General features: G+C 42.4%; 1 pseudogene across 1 annotated transcript in view; it reads right to left on the bottom strand.

Annotated features, from left to right (window-relative positions):
* Positions 1 to 1,250: 1,250 nt before the first annotated feature.
* LOC307062492 (frataxin, mitochondrial-like) overlaps positions 1,251 to 23,606 on the bottom strand; it is a 45,926-nt pseudogene continuing 23,570 nt past the window's right edge. The window contains exons 4-5 of the transcript in view: positions 1,662 to 2,289; positions 1,251 to 1,298 (exon numbers count right to left, since the gene is read on the bottom strand). The product of the transcript in view is annotated as a frataxin, mitochondrial-like (transcript). The remainder of the gene's footprint in view (positions 1,299 to 1,661; positions 2,290 to 23,606) is intronic.

Below are 23,606 nucleotides of genomic sequence, written 5' to 3'. Positions count from 1 at the left end.
TGTCCTCACATGGTGAAAGGGATGAGGGAGCTCTCTGGGGTCTCTCTTCTCAGGGCACTAATCGCATTTATGAGGGCTGTGATTGGGGGTTAGGATCAACACCTTAGCATTCAGCCTACAGGCCCAGCTTAGCACGGTAATGGCACAATAAAGGATGATTATTTGAACATGAATTCAACTGAAATTCAAGTAAAGCAAAACCCAAAGCCATATACTTACTCTCTAGCTTAAAAAAAAACTGTTCACTGTCATCTCCTCTACTGGAGGGTATTAAAGCGGGCCTGTTAAGTTGCCTGACAGGAACACTAAATGTCTAAATTGGGAATTGACTATATTCTATCTAGGTTAACCCTCTCTGTTAACAGGGGAAAACAGAGGTCTTGGGAGTTGGAGACACTTGCCCAGAGACAGACAACTACTTTTGGGCTGGGCCAAGTGTAAGAGTGGGGTTCCTTTCATTAGCACCAACATCTTTTCATTTATGTGGCCTTTCACAATTTGCCAAGCACCTCCTGAGCTCCATGACCTCATTTATTGTACTATATCCATGAGCTTACAGAGATGGCTTTTGGGAGATATTTTGCATCCTCAGACCAGTGTTGCAATAGCTTATTCTATACTGACCCTTAAATTTAAAAAATATATATGTACACACACATGTAAATGTGTGTGTACATCTATATGCACATATGGAAGACACGGCACCACATCTCCCTGTGTCACCCTATATGGGCCACACCCTGGCAGTCACAAAGCACAAAGAGAAAATGGTCTTCAGTTTGAGAATTCCCGAGTTGCCACTGACGCTTCAATACCAAAGGGCTTAGAAGTGTTTACACTTTCAAGGGGAGTAGGAACGTTTTAGTTTTCCCTTTAATGAGTCTCATTTTGAGACAGGATGGCTAGGTTGGCCAGACGCTCTTCATGCAGTTTTTGTAGTAAGTCTTTCAAAGAATGAATGGTGAAGCCAATTCATTTCTCCTCCTGGAATTTGTCCTTCTTCTTCTTTTCCTTTGTTGTGAGGTTATATATAAAGGTATGGGCATACAGACATCACGAAAGATATCAGACAATAAATCCAAAGAAAGCTATGGAAATTAAAAATCTGAACTCAGGGGCAGGGCAGGAGGTGACACGGTCTTTTCACAGAGCCGTTACACACCACACAACTGTCCTCAAAAGCATGAATGGAAAAAGCTAGCCATTCAGCTGCAGAACAAAGCTGGGGTCTTTGTTTAATGTCTTTAGCATTAGGCTGGGCAGCAAGTGCCTTTTCCAGGGTAGGCCAGAGAAGATAAGTCCAGTTTGGGATTTTTGTGGGTTTTTTTTTTTTTAAGATTTAATTTTATTTATTTTTGACGGTGTTGGGTCTTCATTGCTGTGTGTGGGCTTTCTCTAGTTGCATCAAGCAGGGGCTACTCTTCATTGCGGTGCGTGGACTTCTCATTGTGGTGGCTTCCCTTGTTGTGGACCACGGGCTCTAGGTGCTTCAGTAGTTGTGGCTCACGGGCTTCAGTAGTTGTGGCTTGTGGGCTCAAGAGCGCAGGCTCAGTAGTTATGCACATGAACTTCGTTGCTCCGCAGCATGTGGGATCTTCCCGGACCAGGGCTCGAACCCGTGTCCCCTGCATTGGCAGGTTGATTCTTAACTACTGCACCACTGGGGAAGTCCCCAGTTTGGGTTTTAAGGCTTGAGTCAGCTCTGTGGCCAGCAGCTCGTGGAGGGACACACCATCGTGGGAGGACACCCAGTTTCTCCCAGGCCAGTTGTAACACTTGGGGCCACTGGATGGGGAAGAGAACCAGATGTGCTTGTTTGGGGTTTGCTTGTTGATCACTTAGGTTCCTAGATCTCCACCCAGTTTAACTGCTAAAACACCACTCCCAAAGGAGACATCATAGCCTTCAAATGTGTAAGGTTTGTCTGCAAGGTCTTCAAAAAACTCTGCTAAGGAGTCCAGCGTCTCCTCGGCCAGTCTTTCATAGGTAGTATCGTCCAGAGGGCCAGCGTCACCCAAAGTTCCCGTTGTCCTCAAATTCATCCAGCAGACACTCTGCTTTTTAACATTCAGGGTCTGGTTGAGGCAGTGGAAGTTCAGACTGGGATGGCTGCGTGCGCGAGCTGCGGTGGTCCCGGTGTGCAGGCCCTGGCAGCCGTACAGCGGGGGTCCTTCATTGGCCGCGGGGCCCCGGCGCGGGTCTGGGCAGAGCTGGGGGGCGCTGAGCGAGCGGGGCAAGAGGCTGGCAGCCACGGGGCATCCGAGAGTCCACGTGCTCAGGATGTTATCCCTTTAGTTTCATGTTTGTTGCAGATCTTGTCTTCATTTGTCATTTGCATCTAGTTTGGGTTATGATTTTTGATGTAAAAAAAACTTAACCTTTATACAGTCAAATTTATCAGTCATTTTGTTGGATTGTAGCCTTTAATTGTATGACAGCAAGTCCTGCCCTATCTTGGAACCAGTTAAAGAGTTAATATATATAGTTTTATATGTTTATGGTTTCCTTTTTTACTTTAATCCTTAATTTATCAGAATTTTTTTGAAGCATGGTTTGTGGGGAGGAGGGGATATGACTTTGTTTCCCCTGAATTGCAAATATTTCCAACCCTGTTTGTTGGATAACATCCCCTTCCTCTTCTTTTATAATGCATCCTTTATTATATTTTTGATCTTCATTTAAACTTCTTTCACTTTTTTAATCTGTTTACCAAAAAATATTTCTACTGTAGCGTTACTGTTTGATTTATGGAGGACTTCAAATAATAGGAATATCTATTCTTTTTCTTCCTGCTGCACTTTTGAATTATTCCACGAAGTTCCAAAAATAATCCTGCTGGTATCTGGTACATTCCATACCATTTTGTTTACTCTCCAAAGGTCTCTGAGAAGTAGATTTTATAACTTCCCCTTCATAGCTGGAGAAGCGTAAAGGCAGAAAAATAAAGAAACATGCCAAAGTTGCTAATAAATGTTAGCAGACCAATCTGGGAAATGGAATTTCTACACCGTTCTGTCTGATGGAAAATCTTCCATCCTGTAAATCTCAGAGATGTTCCAGGATTTTGATGATCATATTTAGACAGAAATCCTTAAATGATTCCTCTGAAGATATTTTTGTTGTTAAGGGTCAATGAAAAGTATGACCAAAACAGACAGGAAAGGATGAGAAGGAAGAGATGATTTGAATCTGCCTTCTCTTGATCCTCACGACATCTGCCCTTGACCCCGTGAGCATCCAGCTCCTGAGATGGTCCGCAGGTGTCTCAGACTCTAAACGCAGCCACCTGCCCCAGAAGCAAACTGCTCTCTCTTCTTTTCCACTTAAACACCCCAGGACCACAGGAGCAGTTATTATGAATCAACATAGTTTCTGTTGGTCCCAGTATAATGTGGATTGATTGTTTATCAACTCTGGGAGAGCAAAGAATTTATAATATTTTCAAGAGTAACCACCAAAACCACAGTAGCAGGTAAAATGGTGAGTTCATTTGTCACCTGAAATTGAGATGGAAGTGTCTAGCTTAGGGACAGTGCTCTGTGTAACCCAAATATGATTTTCCTGTAGGAAAAAAAAAAAAGAAGACCTCAATAACTTCTATAGTTTTACCGTTTTGAATAATTTGCAATTTTCAAAAACACAACACGGTTTCAATTGAGTTAAAAGAAAATAGAGCTGATGCTGAAATCATGGCAAGGGCTGAATTTCCTCACCTTAAATTAGGTAATTCTGTACTAACAGCCCAACCTTATCAAAGAAAACAGGGCTTAAATCTTTAACAGAAATGTTGCTCTCATATAGGAAGTTAATGGCTAATGGTGAAATTTATTTTATTAGTATTTCAAGATTTCTAGCACTGAAAGGCTATAACAATATGAATAGCAAAGCACATCCATGTAGGTTTTCTTCTACATGAATGCTTTTGTTCTCAAAATTGTAAAAGAAATTCCTGTCACTGGAGAATTTGATTCTGCTTTTTGATTCTGAATTTGATTTTCTTTTATAGATGGTGCTATCATTCATTCTGTAAATTCTAGCCCCTGAAACTCCAGTTCATTGTTCTACCAAATACAATTGTCACATAAGCCTAAAGGATTTTTTTTCCTTTGAAGGAGGAACTATTTTATTCCCAAGTAACCAAATACATTTAGAGTATCTAACAGAAATAAATGGTGCATTTTCTCTCAACCCTTAAAATGCTTTCAATTAAAAAACTTTTCCAGAGAGAGAGGAAAATTGCCGATGCTGCGATTTATGCATTAATTGTATTCATTTTGAAATGTGATAGATATTAGGTATTGTGGCAGATTGTGAGATAATATTCATCTCTCTTGTAAAACATATATTCCCATGAGGTAGATGGAAAGCATTAGGTGTTTCGGCCAGAATAAAGTGTATTCCATTTCCAGGAGGTTTTTCTCATCAGGACTTTTGTGCAGACCCTGAAAATGAGTATCTGTGTCCTTTAGTGTGTGTGACCTGCTCACGTGATAATTCTGGGGATTATCGCCCTCGTTCCATGACTGGGGCAAGGACACGTCTCCACGTCATTGGGCTCCTACTTGGAATGTCCTGCAGCACAGAATTAGGTATTCAGTTTCACCCCCCCAAAACAAGGAATGTTCACAGGTCCTCCCACTTGCCTGCTGGGATATCTAAACCTGATTTCTGATATGGATGGGGCTTGTGCTACCGTATAAATCCATTGCTTTTCTAGGAAAAATTTTAAAATCTCAGTGTTCATTCCCAAATGCTAAAGTTAGTCATGAGATGTCACTTTTTAAAAGTGAACATTTGGGGAAAATGAGACAGTGGTCATGTTTCCAAGGAGGGTCTAGGATTTGCTTTTATGTCTCAGTGCATCTCAGAATGAATGTCCCTCATGTCACTCATCCTGTTAGCAGGTCACTGTGGTCCTGAAAGAGAGGACAGGGATGGAATTGGGGCAACCCTCTGCATTGTGAGGGGAGGGACACATGCAGCCCGTCACCCTGCTAAGTGGCCCCAGTTTCGTCCTGAATGTGTTAGCACGGCCTTGGGGGAGCTTCTTCCTCTGTAGTCATGGCACTTGGGTGCACTGTCTTTGCCCCGGGGCTGCCAAAACCAGACCTGAGCCCCCATCCATCACCAGGTAATTCTGAGAAAGGAAAGCACCTAAGGACATGTGAGTGTGTGACTCACTTTTAACCAGGGCAGGAAGGGCTGTGGGCACACGATGGCACTCCTGTAGCCCCTCCCTCTAAGTCTTCCAGTAGAAAAGAACCATCAGTACAGTAGTCAGGACATGGAAGCAACCTAAATGTCCATCTGCAGATGAATGGATAAAGAAGATGTGGTCCATACATGTAACGGAATATTACTCAGCCATAAAAAAAATGAAATGATGCGATCTGCAGCAACATGGATGGACCTAGAGATTATCATACTAAATGAAGTAAGTCAGACACAGAAAGACAAATACCATATGATATCACTTATATGTGGAATTTAAAATATGATACAAATGAACTTACTTATAAAAAGAAACAGATTCACAGACATAGAAAACAAACTTATGGGAGTTCCCTGCTGGTCTAGTTGTTAGGATTCGGTGCTTTCACTGCTATGGGCTGGGTTCAATTCCTGGTCTGGGAAGTGGGATCCCACAAGCTGTGCAGCATGGCCAAAAAAAAGGAAAAGAAAACAAACTTGTGGTTACCAAAGGGGAAAGTGTGGGGAGGAATAAGTTAGGAGTTTGGGATTCACAGATACACACTACTACATACAAAATAGATAAACAGCAAAGTCCTACCCCATAGCACTATATTCAGTATCTTGTAATAACCTATAATGGAAAAGAATCTGAAAAAGAGTAGGTATATATAGAATCACTTTGCTGTACACCTTAAACATTGTAAATCAACTATACTTCAATAAAAATAAAATAGAATAGAATAAAATAAAATTAAGTTAAATTAAATTTTAAAAAATGAAGCATCAGAAAAGGAGTTTTTAGAACTCAGGTACGAACTGTGTCCACACCTGGGAAGTGATGTGCCCTTTGTTTTGAGAAATTGGACCAATTCGGGGATTCATTAGAACAACAGTGGAGGTCATGATTGTGGCTTTGTGGCTGACCTGTCAGCAGGGTCCCCCAGACCCATGCCTGTGGGCACAGCCCTGGTTGTAGGTTGGACTGAAAGCAACAGGTCTGTCACAGGTTGTGACCCTCTGGATCTAGTGTTGCTACCCTATTATGGTGACAATCTTGAGCACATCAGTGTCACTCCTTCTAAAGAATTGATTACCTGCTGGGAAAATATATACTGAGATCTCTTTCTGGATCCCCGGCCGTATTTCTTTCCACATCCCCTAAAACACCTATTTTGTTCTTCATCCTGTTTGTCATTGAAACTCCAATATCAAACCCACCAGCAAATCCTATGGGCTTCCCAGCTGAAACATTTTTCAGATCTGCTCATTGGCCCTCAGCCTCCATTCTCTGCACTTCCCTCAGTCATGGAACAGGGAACATTTCTGGGCACGTGACGATTACATCTCCCAACCTGCCTTGCAGCAGGCCATGGCCACCTCAATGTAGGCAGATGTAGTATGAACCCCTGGGCTCCCGGTTCTGTGATGACAACAGTGGGTCAAACTGGACCACCCTCACCTGGTAGTCACTTCTGCCACCACCCAGAACACACCCCAGTTGCCACTTGTCTACAAACGAACAATCAAACAAATGTCTGTTTGCACTTCCCACACCTTTGTCCTCTCAGAGGAGGAACCACCCTTTCTCCTGTTCAGGCTAAGCCTTCGCTGTGCTCCTGATTCTATACCCTCTTTATCCATTTAGATGTTATGCCATGAATTATTTCCTGGACTCTTCATGTTTTCCTCCCTGCTGCCTGTTTTCTTAAAGCCTTTGAACCTGGGACATTCAGCCATTCCTTATAACCCTCCCTCTGCCTTGTCATCTTCGTTCGGATCCATCTTAACCATTCCCTTCACAGAACCAAGCGACTTGGAATCCTTCCCCATCAACTATTCATTGTTATGTCTTTTGGAAAAGAATACCATTTATTGTTTTCCTTTTTCTAAATACAAAAATAATACACATTCACTGCAGAATATTTGGAAGATCTAGGCAAGCATACAGAGGAAATAAAAATCGCATGTAGTCCTACAACTTGGCAATAACTCATCATTCATATGTGTATTTTTTTCATATGTGCACTTAAAAAAATAAAACTAGGATCACATTTTTCTATTCTGTTGTTTCTCCTTAATGGTAAATCATGAACCTCTTCCCATGTCAAAAACATGGTTTTTAAATGGCCTCTTGGTATCCCACTTTCTGGACATGCCAAAAGGTACGTGGTCACATCCTCACTGGTGCTCAGTCCAGGGGTTTAGATTTTCTTGTTCTGTGAGAGCTTCTTGGACCACCAGCTCTCATGTACGTTCTTTACTGATGTGGAATTAACACAGATTCAAAACACTGTACCAAGCGACATGCACATATTTGGAGGCTCTTGAAGCATAACTGCTGAATTGTTTTCAAAAGATGGTTGAATCAACATGTACTACAAACAGCAGTGTGGGAGAGGATCCGTGTCCCCCTATTCTTGCTAATTCATAGCCAACCCAAGGAGTGAAAATGTTTGCATTTTAGTTTGAGGCCAACTATGTTATTGCATTTGCGTTTGCCATTGCTGCGTCTCCCTTTATGAAAACAGTCTGTCCTGCTGTGTTTTCTCACTTTCCATCTAAACAGTTTCTAGTGTCCTTATTTGCTCATTAAAAGAAAAAACTCTTTATGCATTATTACTATTAATTCTAGTTTGTTAGGAATACCTTTGCCAGCTTCTCCATTTCTTGTTTATGGAAGTGATTTTTTAAAATGTGGATGGAATCAAACCTATCAATATTTTTTCTCCTCCTTTTGGCCTTCCCCTTCCCACAATCGTTCCCCTACCCCCTGCACTCAATCTTCTCTCCCTACACGTTGCTAGACTCTTCTCCAAGCCAACAGCAGCCGGCAACCCCAACTGTGCCCCCTAAAAAGCATCTTTGCTGCTCTTTGCCTGTTGCCTGGCTGAGGAACTGTGCTCTCTTGGGTTTCCCCTTGCATCTCAGATCGTATTTTTTAAAGTTTATTTATATATGTGTTTGTTTGTTTTTAATAGATAATAGAGAGGTTTTAGGTTCTCGACAAAATTACGAGAAAGGCGCAGAGATTTCCCATGCCCCCCTGCCCACCACGCAGGCACAGCCTTCACTATCAATGTCATTATCAATGTCGAGGGAGCCGCACTGAGGCGTCATGGTCAGGTCGTCTTTGTCTGCCTTCTCTGTCTCTGCCCTTGCCTCTCACACTGGTGTCCCTGGGGTCTAGTCTGGGTTGTCTTCTCTCCCCATCCTGCGGCCTTTCTCAGGGCACATGCCCCTCCCAGGAGGGATGTGCTGGTGCTTTCAGCACCACACCTTCAGTTCAGCCCCTCTCTTGGCCTCCACACCTGTACTGTCAGCTGCTCACTGTGTCCCTTCAGAAAGATGTCCCAAAGCCGTCTTCACACACCCTATTTCCCTTCCTCATTCTCTTCTTTGGTGCAAATCCCCGTCTTCTGCTCTGTTCCCTAAACTGGAAATGCTAGAGTCTTCCTTCACATCCCACATGTAATCACTGAGCATATCCTGCTGATTCTTCCTGTAATTTCTTGGATCATACTCCCCTCCCCTCCCACCACACTGCCATAATTCAGACCTGTTTTTACCTTAACTTTGCAATACACAGATCGATTTCACAGTTAAGAGTTCAGGGTATCTAGCAAACAGATACGTCATTTGTAGAACAGAAGTGATCTGAGCACTTGTATGGTTGCTTTGAGGATTAAATAAGATGAAAGAGGTAAAGTACTTAACGTGGTTCCTGGTAGATAGGAAGGGTCCAGTAGATGTCAACTCTTATAATTAATTATCACACAGCTTCTGAGTCATACATCCACAAGGCCAATTGCCACACTGCTGCCATAATTCTCTTCCTAAAATGCAAACCAGATCCCTTTCTCCCTGAATGTCAGTGGTAAAGGCTAAACACCTTAACATAATACAAGACTGTCCACGAGGAGCCCTGCTTACACCTCTGGCCCTGTGTCTCCTGATCTACACCCCATGTTTCAGCCTTGATGAATGTAAGTGTCAGCTATTGCCTTAATAATGTCACATAACAACCATCCCCTTGTGCCTGGGTCTGCAGGATGAGTCTGATTTGACTCCAGTGGGTTAAGATGGGCTTAGCTGGCAAGTGGGCTGAAGACTGTAGTTTGGGTTTAAATCTGCTCCATTTGTGTGTGTTCTGGGGCCCAGACTGAAGGCACAGTCACCACTTGGTGCCTGCTCTTTCATGGCTGATATTTATTGACCAGAGCAAGTCACAGGACAAAACCCGGCATCCATGATGTGGGGAAGTACACTGTGCCCGCAATGGGGGAGGGAAGGGGGGATGGTTGCCAACAGTAACCCAGCCTGCAGCACTGGGTTGCTGCCCCCCACCTCCCCAGGAGCCCTGCTGCTTTACGCTCCTTGCCTTTGCCATTCAGCTCTTTTGTGAGATGGCCTCACCACGCCCCCCTCAACTTTCTTCTGCTTAACCAATGTGCATCAGCCTTATAGGGCTCAGATCAGCTGTCACCTCCTCAAGAAAGCCTTTCCATCTACCCCTGTAGATCTGGCCTCAGTCTTCTCTGGATGCTCCTATCCACCTGAGCATCACAGATTTGTGGTCGAGGTTTGTCTCCTCCTTCTGTGCCTGACCTCAGATCCTTAGACATTATTGCTGTGGCTGAATGGTGAATAGCTGAAGTCAGTCTAATAAACCCCTCTCTCATTCAACCTGTGTGTTGTTGGCTCCTGTCAAGTCATCCCTTTTCTCTAATAAAAATGTCTGAAAATAAAGAACACCAGTAGGTACTGCAAACCAGATATTCTTTTGGATACTGGTATTGCACACTGGATACTCTCACGTAACATCTGGTCATGTCTAGTTACTTAAAGAGGGACCCTGGATTGTGCCAACCAGGCCAAAGTTTACACAGAAAGCAATTTTCTAATTGACAATTTCAAACCTGGGTACAAAGGATAAATGCTGCTGATGCTCATGGGGCCACAGGTAATCAGCCAGGGGGGTGGAGCGCTCTGTGCTGCGTGCCCATGGGGGTGTGTGCGCCCCCAAGAGCACGCTCTGTTCGTTTACAACTAAACTCAAAGCTTTTCCCATGAGCCCCTGGGTCTGCTTGCCTTTCCCCTGATACTATGTGTGGGAACCTCACCAAACGCAGGAGAGAGCAGGGTCTGATCCACTGGCAGACATTGTCTCATAGAAACTCATGCTGGTCTAGACTTAAAACATGAGGCAGTCTCAGTAGACATATTTTGAAACCAAAATAAATAAAAAAGAAAAAGTGGAAAAGAGTCAAACAGGCAATTATTTGTAATAGAAAAAACTATTGATTTTCCTTTTTTGATACATAGTCTAAATTATCCCTCAAGAAAAGTAGCAATGCATCTTTAAACAGATTTATTGGTTCTGGGAGGGAAAAATGTGTTATTTAACTTCAGTGCTATTGGATTTTTCTTTTATGCTAGATGTGGAAATACCACAGATGAACAGAAACAGGGTAGGGAAATTCTTTCAAGGATCACAGTTATTTTGGATCCCAGGATAAGATATTCTAGTATTTCCCTCCAAGCAGTAAGAGTTCATCAACAAAAGATGAACTTTCTTTCTTGTTAAATAAATGACATCACACATTCGCAGTAAGTACGTTTTTCACAAAATGTAAAGTTCCCGCGGGTGAAGCGGACAAATCACATTGGGTCCCCCCAGTGTTACTCTGAGCCTCAGCTCCTCTGTTACAAAGGACTTTTGCCCTGGGCAGAATCCTGTGACTTGTCTGATCCTGGAGATGTAATTCCTTCTCTGAGCTGGATTTCTCCACACGGGTCCCTCCAGCCTTCTCCTCCCTCACACCTTGGCTTCTGAGAGCGGAACACGAAGTAACCTGACTCATAGAGGCGCTGTGCCCTCTATTATAGAAATGAACACGGAGTCAATGGGAAGCACACTCCGCCTTTCCAAGCACCTCATCCTGAGCCCTCTCAGAGATGATCTGGGCTCAATGGTGCCCCACACACTTGGGGTCACAGAGACTGTAGAACCATCCCCAGGTCTCACTGTGTGCCCATCATGTGACCTTCACCCAGGTGTCCTCCTCTATCTGTCAGAGGCCATCCCAGGTGACCTTGCTGAACTGTCACAAAGAAAACCTACTCAGAGTGATGGGAAAGCATTTTTCAAACACAAAGTGCTCAAAAAGCTGTAAAGTCATATTTCAAACCACAGCTACAAACTGAGCCCCTCATCATGTTGACTCTTTATAGTCAGCAGTGGAGGAATTTAACAGTTTGGGTTTTTCTTTTTTGATAACGATGCTCTTTCAAATAACTAAGGGGATAGTCACCAGGACTCCAGCTAGAATAACCCACAGAACCCTGTGATCGGAAAACATCAGGTCCTGATCATAACAAAGCAAGTCCCGAGACCATCCCCTTTCTCCTCTCTCAACCACTCTTAGGGCTGTGGTGCCCGTGCCCTCAGCTTTCTGGGTATTTTCATTCCTCCGGGAGATGTAGATTCAAGGACGGAAAAGGGAACACCAACATGTTTGCTCCATTACTCATGGCGGTTCTTTCCTCTCTCTGGTATGATTTGGGTGTTCTGGCTCTCTACGCTTAAAAGGATGTGCCAGGTCTTTGAGGTTGCTCTACTTTCAAGTTTGAGAACTGTGGGTAATAAGTCCAGGGATATGGGGCTAAGAGCTGCATTCATTGCCTGTGGGCTAGAACATCGCCTAGTCTGTTAAAGCAACAAGATGAAAGCGAGAGTTGTTCTGGTCGCCAAAAGCATGCAGGCATCCTGGGCGTTGGCTTTGGCCTCCCGCTACTAAGACCCAGTGCCCTCTCCTCCCTTCCTCTCCCAGAGGTGCTTGTACCTAAATGTCAGCCCCTTTACCAACAAAACTCATCAGTCGTCTACTTGGGGACCAATGGTGCATCGCATTCTATACCCCAACACGTGTTTGGGGAGACTGGTCCCTGAGAAGGAGCCTTCATCACCTTGCTCCCAAAAGATGGAAACTTGTCTCCATGGGACTGTCAGTTAAAGTCAAGTCAGGGAAAGCTTGGTCAGAGTTTGGAAATGCTGGTTCTCCATAAAGACTAGAGGATTCTCCATAAAGACCAGCGATAGATTTTTGTTCGATCTGATTGAGAAGTGCCTGTGTTCAGTGAGGCCACTGGACTCCTGATCAAACCTGGTACAGAAAAGAGCACAGAGCCATCCGTATTCTCCCCATGTGACAAATGATGTAAATACAGACCCTTCTTTAAAACTCCAGCTAATTCAGGTGGCAGGATGAAGTGTGCCATGTCATAATTAATCCCTCATGTATTGAAAGCAATTTAATGTCAAAATAATCAACAGTCGCTTTTTCTACCCTTTTGTGAGTACATAATAAATACTGTCATTTAAGCCGCAGCAAACATTGGATTTCTTTCCTGGTCTTTGAATAACACTATTCGTGAAGTAAATACCAGACCTCCCCCTCCATCTTCCCCTCCCGAATCCCTACATATATAAGCTCTTTAGGAAAATAAATCATGGATGTCTAAAGAAAAGGTGTGTGTTTAATTTTCAGTTGGTACCTCACATGGTGATTATTCTAGCTTTACAGTCCAAACACGGGAGGGTCCCACACACTGGAGGGAAGGGGGGAAATGCAGGGGTCGGGGGGAGGGCCCCTCACTATCCATCCTTTGTTTTTCCCTCATGGATCACCAGCAGTGACATGGCAGTTACTTTTTTTGTTTGTTTTTTGGCAAGGCAAAACCACCGCTAGTAAATGGCCAATGCATTCTTTTGATTAAACTCAGTCCACCTTTTCAACAAACAGGAGTGAGAGGAATGGCCAAGTGCTGCTCTCCCTTCCATGGGCAGCAGGTGGAGATCCCTGAGTCTATACCATCTTCTCCTGGGCAAGAGGTCATGGGTCTCGGCGTCTGTGCATCCTCCTCTCCCAGGGAACCAGGGTCCCTTTGGCTTTGGGTAGAAACTCTCCTGTTAAATTAATGGGGTGACCAGAAAGAGAGCCCCAGGAGCAGATCATTAATCTCTGGTTGCTTTAGGTGAGAAGTGACGGAGCTAAAATCTCGACTCGGAGGGGACACTTCACAGCACATGGGAAGACCAAAGCATTACTGGTCTACTTTAACAGATCTTGTGTGAAAATGATTTTCAAGTATTAACATGGAAAACAGGGTCCCAAGAAGAGCTCCTTCTTAGTGATTGGTTTTGAATTACCATGGACCTGAGTTTCCCATGAAATGACATCACTTTGCCCTTTGATATCTATTCAGCCATTATTACAAATGTCCCTCCTCTTAGATACTGTTGCATGTTTTGCAGATGCAAGAAACTTATGACTTAAGTTTCACACTTACCACAGTCTTCTTTACACGATTAATGGTTTTTATTAAACTCATGCGGAGTATCTACTTTTCCAAAATCTCTGGATAGAGGTTTCTGTGACATGGAGATAAATACAGGCCAACTCAAGCCTTCACACAACACACACGCACCCACATTAACCAGTAATTACAATAAAATGGAGTGACCTTCTGGATCTTAGTTCCTGGGAGACAAGGGCTGTTCCTCTTTCTCCCTGGATTCTCAGTTCCTGCTACAAGACTGTGCATAGTATGGCTCTTCCATGACTGTTGAGGTGATCAAGTTTCAAGTTCACTGTGACAGGCGGGGAGGATTCGGTCGTCAGCCACCCACATGATCCAGGGGAAGGGTGCTGCGGCTTCACAAAGAGCTGTACCGTAGCTCCTGTCTCCTGGATCTTACTGCAGCTCTAAGGGCATCAGCAAGCACTCGAGGGACCCCTGAAATCTTGGAGTGACAACATGTCAAGTTCTCAGCCATCATTAGTCTTCTTTTGCATGACCGTATTAGATTAGACAGCCAATGACCCAAAGAGATCCCAGGTCAGGGGGCACACAGGCAGAGCGAGTAGGGATGGAATGCATTGCCCCAGTGAGGGGGGTGTCCCAGAAGAGCAAGGGGGACCCAGGCACCCTGGGACACTGGGCACTTCATGGAGATGCTGACCATGAAGTAGGTTTGCCCACCAGCAGGAGGGCTGTAAAGACCCACCTTGCCTGCCCACCCCGTTCCTGCGGACCGACCCCGTTGGCAGTGCCTTTATTACAGGGAAGACCACCTCTGTCCAACAATTCTTGAGCTCCCTATAAAGTGGCTTCAGTTGTTCAGGGCGGGGGTGGGAACGGTGGGAACTCTGCCCAAGAAGGTTTGCAGAAGCAGCATTGAAAATCGCCAAATCAATCTCCCTTGCAGACTTTTCAAATAAACTTACCTTTGAAAACTGCCTCTGGAACCCTTAGCTTTAACAGTGGAGTTTCCCTGGTTTATGGGCTGGTGGTAAAATCCTAAAGCCAGAAGCTCCTCAAGGAGGGACTGACACACTGTTTACAGAAGTGCTGCCATGAAAATAATACGTGGCAATGAAGCCACTATAAATCCACACATGCTTCCGCACACAATACATCGGCCCTTTTTTACACTGTTTTCTCTTTAAGAGGACATATAACAGCACAGACACAGCCCTCTCTGCCTCCCTTCCCACTATTCCTAGCAAACCTCTCCGGACAGAAGCTATCCCACAACAAGGCAGAGGGTCCCTGGATGTTGTGTTCTCACACCACTGGGCTGTTTGCAAGATAACGGTAGACACAAGCCAACTTCACCAGTGTCTTTGCTGAACAATGCAATATGACAGCATCCATGAAACTGATTAGCATAAGTCAACATAATACCCACTTTGCAGCATTAGTATTGAAAACTTTCATCTTGAAATAGTAAGAGGAAAAAGACAACCTAGGATGAATTGTAATGATTTTGCAGGAATATTACCAGGTGACTCTATAAGATTCATATGTTGATGGAGCCACACACTAACAGACATACGTCAACATAATCATCTCAAGCAGCTTTGTATCCATTCCCAAGCTCCGTGAGAATATAGGCATGGTTTCCCAAGTGCAGCTAACAAACATGGGGCTAAAATTATCTAACAATTTGAAAAGGTTTGATGATAGGTGATACATAAAAGTTTCCTGATATACCATAGACCAGTCTAAGAATCACACATATAATCCCTGAAGTTCAAGCTACAGATAATTGTGCCTCACAGGGCCAACTCCTAAAATAAGCAAGAGAACAGGACTGCACACCGAATGACATTTCTGATAGTTGATAGATGACTTCAGCCTTTCAGGGTGATGAAAAAAAGGTCATATGCTCTTCCAACTATAGTAAACATGTTCCCTTTCCTTTCCCTCTCTTTCCTCAAAGCTTGCTTAAAAAAAAAAATCCATCTAATTATTTCCTTTGAAATGAATGTCTTCATTTTAGCCAACTGAGAAAATTGCAGGACTTGAGAACGTACCAGTTTTCTTTACTATGCCAAAAGATGAGATTGAACTGTGGAGCAACATTACTGATCCATTCCTGAGATGTTTTAAAATTTAATTTAGCTTTTGATCGAAGTATAGTTGATTTACAACGTTGTCCCAATCTCTGCTGTACAGCAAAGTGAGCATTCCCGAGGTTTTTGAATACCCAGCAACCTTGTGAGGACACACTTTACTCTTCATTGCATCAATAGGATGCCAGGATTTGACTATGGAAAGCCAGCCTTGTTGGAAGGTGGCTCCTGGGGTTGAAAAAGGAGAGTCACGTGTTCACAGACAGGTTCCCTTGCTGGTCCACACTTACCAGGAACACACAAGCGATCAAGGCGGGGGTCCACCCTCAGAGCAGTGGTGCTGACACACTCCCCCTCGGGCTTCCTCCACCCTACCCCTCCTCTCCCTTCCCACCATGTCAAGGGCTGAAAAGGGAAAGACAAAGACGGTACTTTTCCTTTGCAAAGCTCTGAAATGATGAAGTGACGGCTGTATATTGAGTCTTGCTGCATCCTGGGCAAAGTATTAAGCACTTTTAGATATAATTTTGAAGGCTTAGAATCACACTGTGATATAGGGTAACTCCTTTTAATAGATGAGAAAAAATGTATTTTAGAGAATGTAAGGAGCCGCCCCTGTTCCCACAACACTTGCACGATAACCAGTAACCCATAAATTATCAATCCTGTCATTGCAACTTTTGAAAATCCTAAAATTGGGCATAATGGGCTTTTTGGGTGATTGAAATTATCACCCTAATAACTTATAATTAGTTATTATATTACAAGTTGTCTGAATTAATAGGTTATAAAAACCTATAGGTTATAAAAACCTGCTCCCTTTTCCCACAACAATGTCAGCATTTGGACTCAGGTAGGGGCACATTGTACACAATCAGGCACTGCGTAGCATCCCCTTCTCCCTCCAGGGGACCCTCGTGGCTGTTTATCAACAGTAGGAATTAGGCTAAGAGGTGTAATCCAGTTAATAAGTAATTATTGAATGCCAGCTATGTGCTCAACACTGAAAAAGCAATACGAAGACAAACCTAGTTCACCTTTTTCCCTCTGATCCTACAACTTTCGCTTCCTAAAAGGGTTGCTTGGCTAACAGCAGGAAAGAAAAAACTTCTGGCCCAATTACTCTTTCTCCACTCTGCAAGAAATTATAATCCAATTATTTTGGTACCCTATTGATGAAATTTAGCAAAGAGAAAGAAAAATCTAGAAATAGTTTACTTTTTTTTTTTAACTTATTTATTTTTATTTTTGGCTGTGTTGGGTCTTCGTTTCTGTGCGAGGGCTTTCCCTAGTTGCGGCAAGCGGGGGCCACTCTTCATCGCGATGCACGGGCCTCTCACTATCACGGCCTCTCGTTGCGGAGCACAGGCTCCAGACGCGCAGGCTCAGTAGTTGTGGCTCACGGGCTTGGTTGCTCCGCGGCATGTGGGATCCTCCCAGACCAGGGCTCGAACCCGTGTCCCCTGCATTGGCAGGCAGATTCTCAACCACTGCGCCACCAGGGAAGCCCTACATTTTTAATTAGATAGCCTTTATAAAATTTTATTTAGACTTTGGTCTAAACTATCTCAGAGAACAAAAACTTGGCAAGTGGAAAGGCAAAATGGCCATCGCAGAAACCATGTAGATCCCGCGAGCATCTGCATCCGAGGGGAGGTATGGAACGTGTGGGAACATGTAGACATTTTATGTAACGTAAACAGGTGCTCACAGCTTTGAATTCCTAATCCTGCAATTCAGTTCATCCTTCCTTTCAAGTCATCCATCAGTAGGAATCTTGGTTGGTCTTGCAATTCAGTAGATATCTTCTCTCTTTCCTTAAATAAGATTTAAATTGCCGAATGTAACCTTTTCAATAACAAAGCGTCTACATTCCCACCAGTGACTTGCTCATCTTCTTGGCTGGGTCTCAGTCAAATCACCTTTATGAATCATACAAATTGCTACTTGACACAGACACAGAAACTGGGATTTATTGTCAAGAGAGTTGAAATAATCCAGCGGATGGTACAGGCTCTGATTTGACCCTGAGGTGTAGATGTACAGACATGATGTTCTTACCAATTATGGGTACAAGCAGATCCGTTATAATCCAAGAGCCAGAGATAAAAGTAATTATTATACGTTATTAGGGTAATCATTTCAATCACCCAAAAACTTCATTATGCCCAATTTTAGGATTTTCAGAGGTGGCAATGACAGGATTGAAAATTTATGGGTTACTGGCTATCATGCAAGGATAATGAAAACAAATGCCTTGATTTGTGAATATGTATGCCAGCTTTATGCATATAAATAGACTTTAAAAGTCCTGTCGTGTTTTATGGCTCTACATAAATAACAAAACAACCTCATGGCTTGGAAATCGGACTTGTGCGTCATAAATGCTCCAGTCAGACGACTTGGTTTCTCTATTAAACTCTCCCATTAATGCCAATCTATGAGCCAACCTGATTGGGAAGAGACGGGAAGAGAGATCGGTGCTTCCCAAACATTACTGTGCGCATGAATCACCCAGGAATCCTATTAAAGTACACGTTCTGATTCTGTAGGGCTGAAGTGGGACTGCCAACCTCCGTTGTTAACAGGTTCCCAGGTGATGCTGATGCTGTAGTTCATGGACCACATTTTGAGTCACAGAACATTGGACTTCTCGATGCTCCCGAAGGTCTTATCCCCAATTAAATCCTTGATGGAATGATTCAAATACAAGACAAGAAAGAGCTACTATACCTGCATAAAGAATATGATATCCAAAGAGATCTGCAGAGTATATTCAAGGAAGCATGGTTTCAAGAAAGCAAGATAAGCACCTTTTGTAATCACATGGTTTTGCGATGTTTGTTTAATTCCGGGGACCTCAATTCCATGAGGTTTCTTATGCACCCCTTCACCTTCCAGAGAGTTGGCATTCTAGATCTGCATGAAAAGACTCGGAATCAAAGCTATTTTTACGCACCCAGCAAAAATGTTTCTGCTTCTCCCCCTCCTCTTCTTTCTCTTCCTCCTCCTTCTTCTTATGCCTTTTTCAGGGAGGAAGTAGGTTTTAATTGAAAACTCCTGTCAGTACGTTTTCGAGACGTGTCAGCATGTAAATTACTCCATATAATTGGCAGGGTACTGCGCTGTCCTGAGCACGTAAGCAGAGCAGCAGCCCACAGCCCTGCGTGTAGATGCAAACGGAGTCCCCCTCAGGCACCGTGACCTTCTCTTAAAGAACGGACAGCAGCCTCACTTCACGAAGCTCCCAACAGAGACATCTGAAATCTATAAATCGGTCAGACTGTAAATCCATCTACTAGAAAGCCACTTGTGAGAGTAAACACCTGAGACGTTTATGAACTGTTATACAACGTCTTCTCATTTCATCTTAACTCTTTCTTCCACATGTTTGTTTCAAAATGACTTGCATTGAATTTTCATAGAGAATTATACATGTTAACCTTTTTCTTCTATTGCCCTGACTATAAAGCAACTTAACATCAAGACCAAGTTTTTAGGAATCGGTTATCCAAAAGCAGACGAATCATTTGGTTAAAAATGTGCTCACTGATCTTATCAATTCAAAACTTCAGACCAACATTTTATGAAATTCTGTAGCTGCAAACGCTCAACTCTGACATTTCATACCTCCTTTTCTGAATGACCACAACCCTACTTGGAAAACCATCTCCAAAGGAACAGGCTGCACCCAACAAGGGCAGATTTACATTTGATTTTAAAGTAGCAAACAACTTTGTAAATCTCAAACTTCCAAAGCCACTAAATGAATCAACGTTAGTTCGATTTTGGCAGTATCCACATTTTACTCACAAAACACACACCCACAAATTAAGTTAAAATAGGATATAACATAATATTGAACTTCTGCAAATGAGTATTGATATAAAATTTGGTTAGTGTTTGAAAGACCTGGGAAGGTAAATAATGTCACACTCTTCTTTCTTAATCTTAGTTTAACAAAAAAATATTTTTATTTGTAATCCTAAGTGTTCCCCAACTCACTGGTAAAGTTTCATTATTTCTTTAATATCCACAAATGTATTTATTTCATAAAGCTTTATTTTTTCTAAAAGTCTTCTCTTTTCATTTTAAAATGCATGAATGCCAGGAAGTTCCAATTTTATCTCAGTATTGACTTTTATGTTGATGAATATGCTTTTCTCCTTTATTTGTATAGAAGTCACATGATACGGTTTTCCTTTCTTTTTGATTAAAATGTTATATTTGATTTTCCAGGAATAAAGTAGCTCACACAGACCAAAGTAAGATAAAACTTTGAATCTGAAAAATAGCCAGATGGACCGACCAAGCAATACAGAAAAAACTCTAAATCAGCAGAAACCATAAATCAGTCATGCCATTCAAATTCACATTTGTAATGTAATTTATTTTTGAGAGAATTTACAACTATTCGAGCTTCACTATTTATTAGGTAAGGGAGGGATCTGAGTGAAGTATTTATGTCTTATTAATTCTTTTTATAACCTATTAATTCAGACAACTTGTAACATATAAACAATCTCAGCTGCATTATCTAAACTTGGCAAATCACTCTGTGGATTTGGACACTGAACTGGGTGGACTGATGGCTTTTATAATCCCTTTCAGCCCTGAGACGCTCTGATTCGCTAAGAAGATGCTCCAAGTGGGTACAGAAGGGCCTGCTGGCAGCCTGAAAGGGTCAAATGCAATATCTGAAATGGCCCTCATACCAAGAGAAAACTTTACACTCAGAAACCAGAAAATTGCACAATTTTTATGATATATTTTTATTGCATTTGTATTATAAAACACAACCTACAGTCACTTTCTTTTTTTTTTTAACATCTTTATTGGAGTATAATTGCTTTACAATGGTGTGTTAGTTTCTGCTTTATAACAAAGTGAATCAGTTATACATATACATATATCCCCATATCTCTTCTCTCTTGCATTTCCCTCCCTCCCACCCTCCCTATCCCACCCCTCTAGGTGGTCACAAAGCACTGAGCTGATCTACCTGTGTTATGTGGCTGCTTCCCACTAGCTAGCTACTTTACACTTGGTAGTGTATATATGTCCGTACCACTCTCTCACTTCATCCCAGCTTACCATTCCCCCTCCCTGTATCCTCGAGTCCATTCTCTAGTAGGTCTGCATCTTTATTCCCATCTTGCCCCTACGTTCTTCATGACCATTTTTTTTTTTTAGATTCCATATATATGTGTTAGCATATGGTATTTGTTTTTCTCTTTCTGACTGACTTCACTCTGTATGACAGACTCTAGGTCCATCCACCTCACTACAAATAACTCAGTTTCGTTCCTTTTTATGGCTGAGTAATATTCCATTGTATATATGTGCCACATCTTCTTTATCCATTCATCTGTCGATGGACACCTAGGTTGCTTCCATGTCCTGGCTATTGTAAATAGAGCGGCAATGAACATTGTGGTACATGACTCTTTGAATTATGGTTTTCTTACGGTATATGCCCAGCAATGGGATTGCTGGGTTGTATGGTAGTTCTATTTTTATTTTTTTAAGGAACGTCCATACTGTTCTCCATAGTGGCTGTATCAATTTACATTCCCACCAGCAGTTCAGGAGGGTTCCCTTTTCTCCACACCCTCTACTTTATTTCTTATTTAAAATTACATGAGTTCATTTTTCTAAATCTGATCCTCCAAAGCAATTTTATTTTCCTTTATCCAAGAGCTGCCTGGTCGAGATCATCCCACATGAAAATATACTCTCAAATATGTTGATGACGTTTCTTCCTTGAAGGTGGGGAGCCATCAGCTTGGGAGGGAAGCATTCCTGGCTGCCGGGATGTGGCCCAGATGGCTTTTGGGAATAGCTTCTATGTTTAACCAGGTTGTATTCTATATTTACTGTATATAAAGTTTTCATAGCAGAATAAAACACATGGAACATGATGATGGAGTATGACCTTTTTGTTTGTTTGTTTGTTTCTAACAAGCTAAATCTACACTGTGCTGTTTTGTTCTATCAGTGATATGAAAAAAGAAATGTTTGGTTTTTAATTATATACATGTGATATTCAGCAGGTACTGGAAGTGATATTTTAAGCTCCCTCAGCTTTGTTTCAAGGTTTGAGTGTATTAATTCCTATGCAAATCATTCTGTGGCAGAGTTCACTGTCACACTGATGCTGGAGAAAGGAAATTCCATAAATTTGTTCAAAGAAAGGGGAAATTCTGGGAGGATATATGAAGATTAGGGGAGCATATCAAGACAAGGCCTTCTTCTAGTGCCCCAAATCTTTTAATGTTAAATTATGTGGAACGGACTCATTGTGGAATGTAGGTGTCACTAATGTCAGATAAGAAATGCACAGCATGGACCGAATTCTTCATTAGATTCACAGGTGACAGCTCATGGGGATCAACCACGCGGGGGCACAAAACTATCCAGTGGCTGCCCCACCCGGGGCCAGCCGTCCACCAAGAAGAGCTCCCTTGTTTTCATGCCTAGCACACCTTTTGGCAAGCAGTACAGGTAAGTGGAGGAAGAGACATAGACCTACATAATCAGAGACATGTGTACTTGGTGGGTCTCCAAGTGCCATGAGGCTTATAGAGCTGCTCATTCATCTCCTATGGACCTTAATCCAAACTCAGTCTCAATCATTGAACCAATGATTGATTAAACTCATTGTTTGAGCCTTGGGATTACAGTCAGGATTAAAGTTTTAGCAGAGACTCTGGAAGTGTTAAAAAAGACAAAGTTAAATGGTGGGAGGTAGGATGGGAAGCGGGAGGTGGAAGGTGGAGGAGGAAAGACGAGCAAGACGGGGGTGGAGGAACAGCCCAGTTGTACCATCTTTCTGCTCCCGGAAGCCTTTACTGCCAAACTCTCTCCTGCAGTCATGGTTGAAGAGAACTGCGGTCAATTAAAAAAAGCTGTTGGCATTTGGTAACATTTCCTTAAACCAGAAAGTCATTTTCCCATGTGCTTTTCTAGTCTCCCCCTTTCCTGCCTCAGTATCTGCTGCTTGTAGGGTCAGTACCCAGAAAGTTAAGCATGAGAGTTCATGCCAAAGGGCAATTGGCTGAACAAAGATTCCTGCATTTGTACAAGACAAAACAAGCTTTTTGTGACCACCTGGGGACCTCCTGAACTCATGTGGCCAGACCTACAAGGGCGACCAGGAGGTCACCTTCAGGTCATGTTATGTAAGGAAACAATGGTTCTAAGAGAAGGGGAGAAAGGTCACAATTCCTCAAGGGCCACCAATTGATCTTAAGGACTCAGGTCCAGAAAGAGAAAGTTAAGAGTTTTAGAGAATATCAATGTTTACCATTCATAGGCCATAATCGTGCCCTAATAGGGTAGAATTTTGTGGAGAAGATGGCTATGTGCCAATCCAGTAAGAGTCCATTTACTTTCATAAATTTCTCCTTAGAAAGACCCTGAGAAAAAAAGAAATTGTAAAGTCTAATAAATAAATCAAATACAATATCAGTGTAATAGAACAGTATCCACTGGACATGTGGCACAGAAATGTCTCTTTACATGTTTGCTAGTGTATTAGCCTTCTAAGCATTTATAATTAAAAAATTATTATTATACTTTAATATAAAATAGGAAAAGAGAATTTCAAATTTTTGTGTTTATAAAAATAATAAAATGGAAATATATAGCCCTTAAGCATTAACTTTAATTTCAAAATTAAATTATTACATAAAACCACTTAGTAAAATCTTCTACTGATTGTCCATAACTCTCTAGAATCATTCAGAATTTGCTAATTGGTTGTCCAGTAATCAGTCTGTGTATTCCTTTCTAAGAGAACATGTAGCTAAAGTCCAAAGCTACTATATGTTTTATTGTTCAGATAACAAATTTGAAGCACGTCATGGGCATAATGTAGCAATATTATAAATACCATGATGATATTTGGTGTTCAAGTGGGTTCTCCTTTTCTACTCAGCAGAAGCTGGAGACTCTGGGTTTTGTTTCACTCAAAATGGACAGTTTTGCAATTTG

Source organism: Hyperoodon ampullatus (assembly GCF_949752795.1).
Source record: "Hyperoodon ampullatus genome assembly, chromosome: 13".
Taxonomy (NCBI): Eukaryota; Metazoa; Chordata; class Mammalia; order Artiodactyla; family Ziphiidae; genus Hyperoodon; species Hyperoodon ampullatus.
Note: the sequence above shows the minus strand (reverse complement) of the source record. Positions and strands in the feature narration are given on the sequence as shown.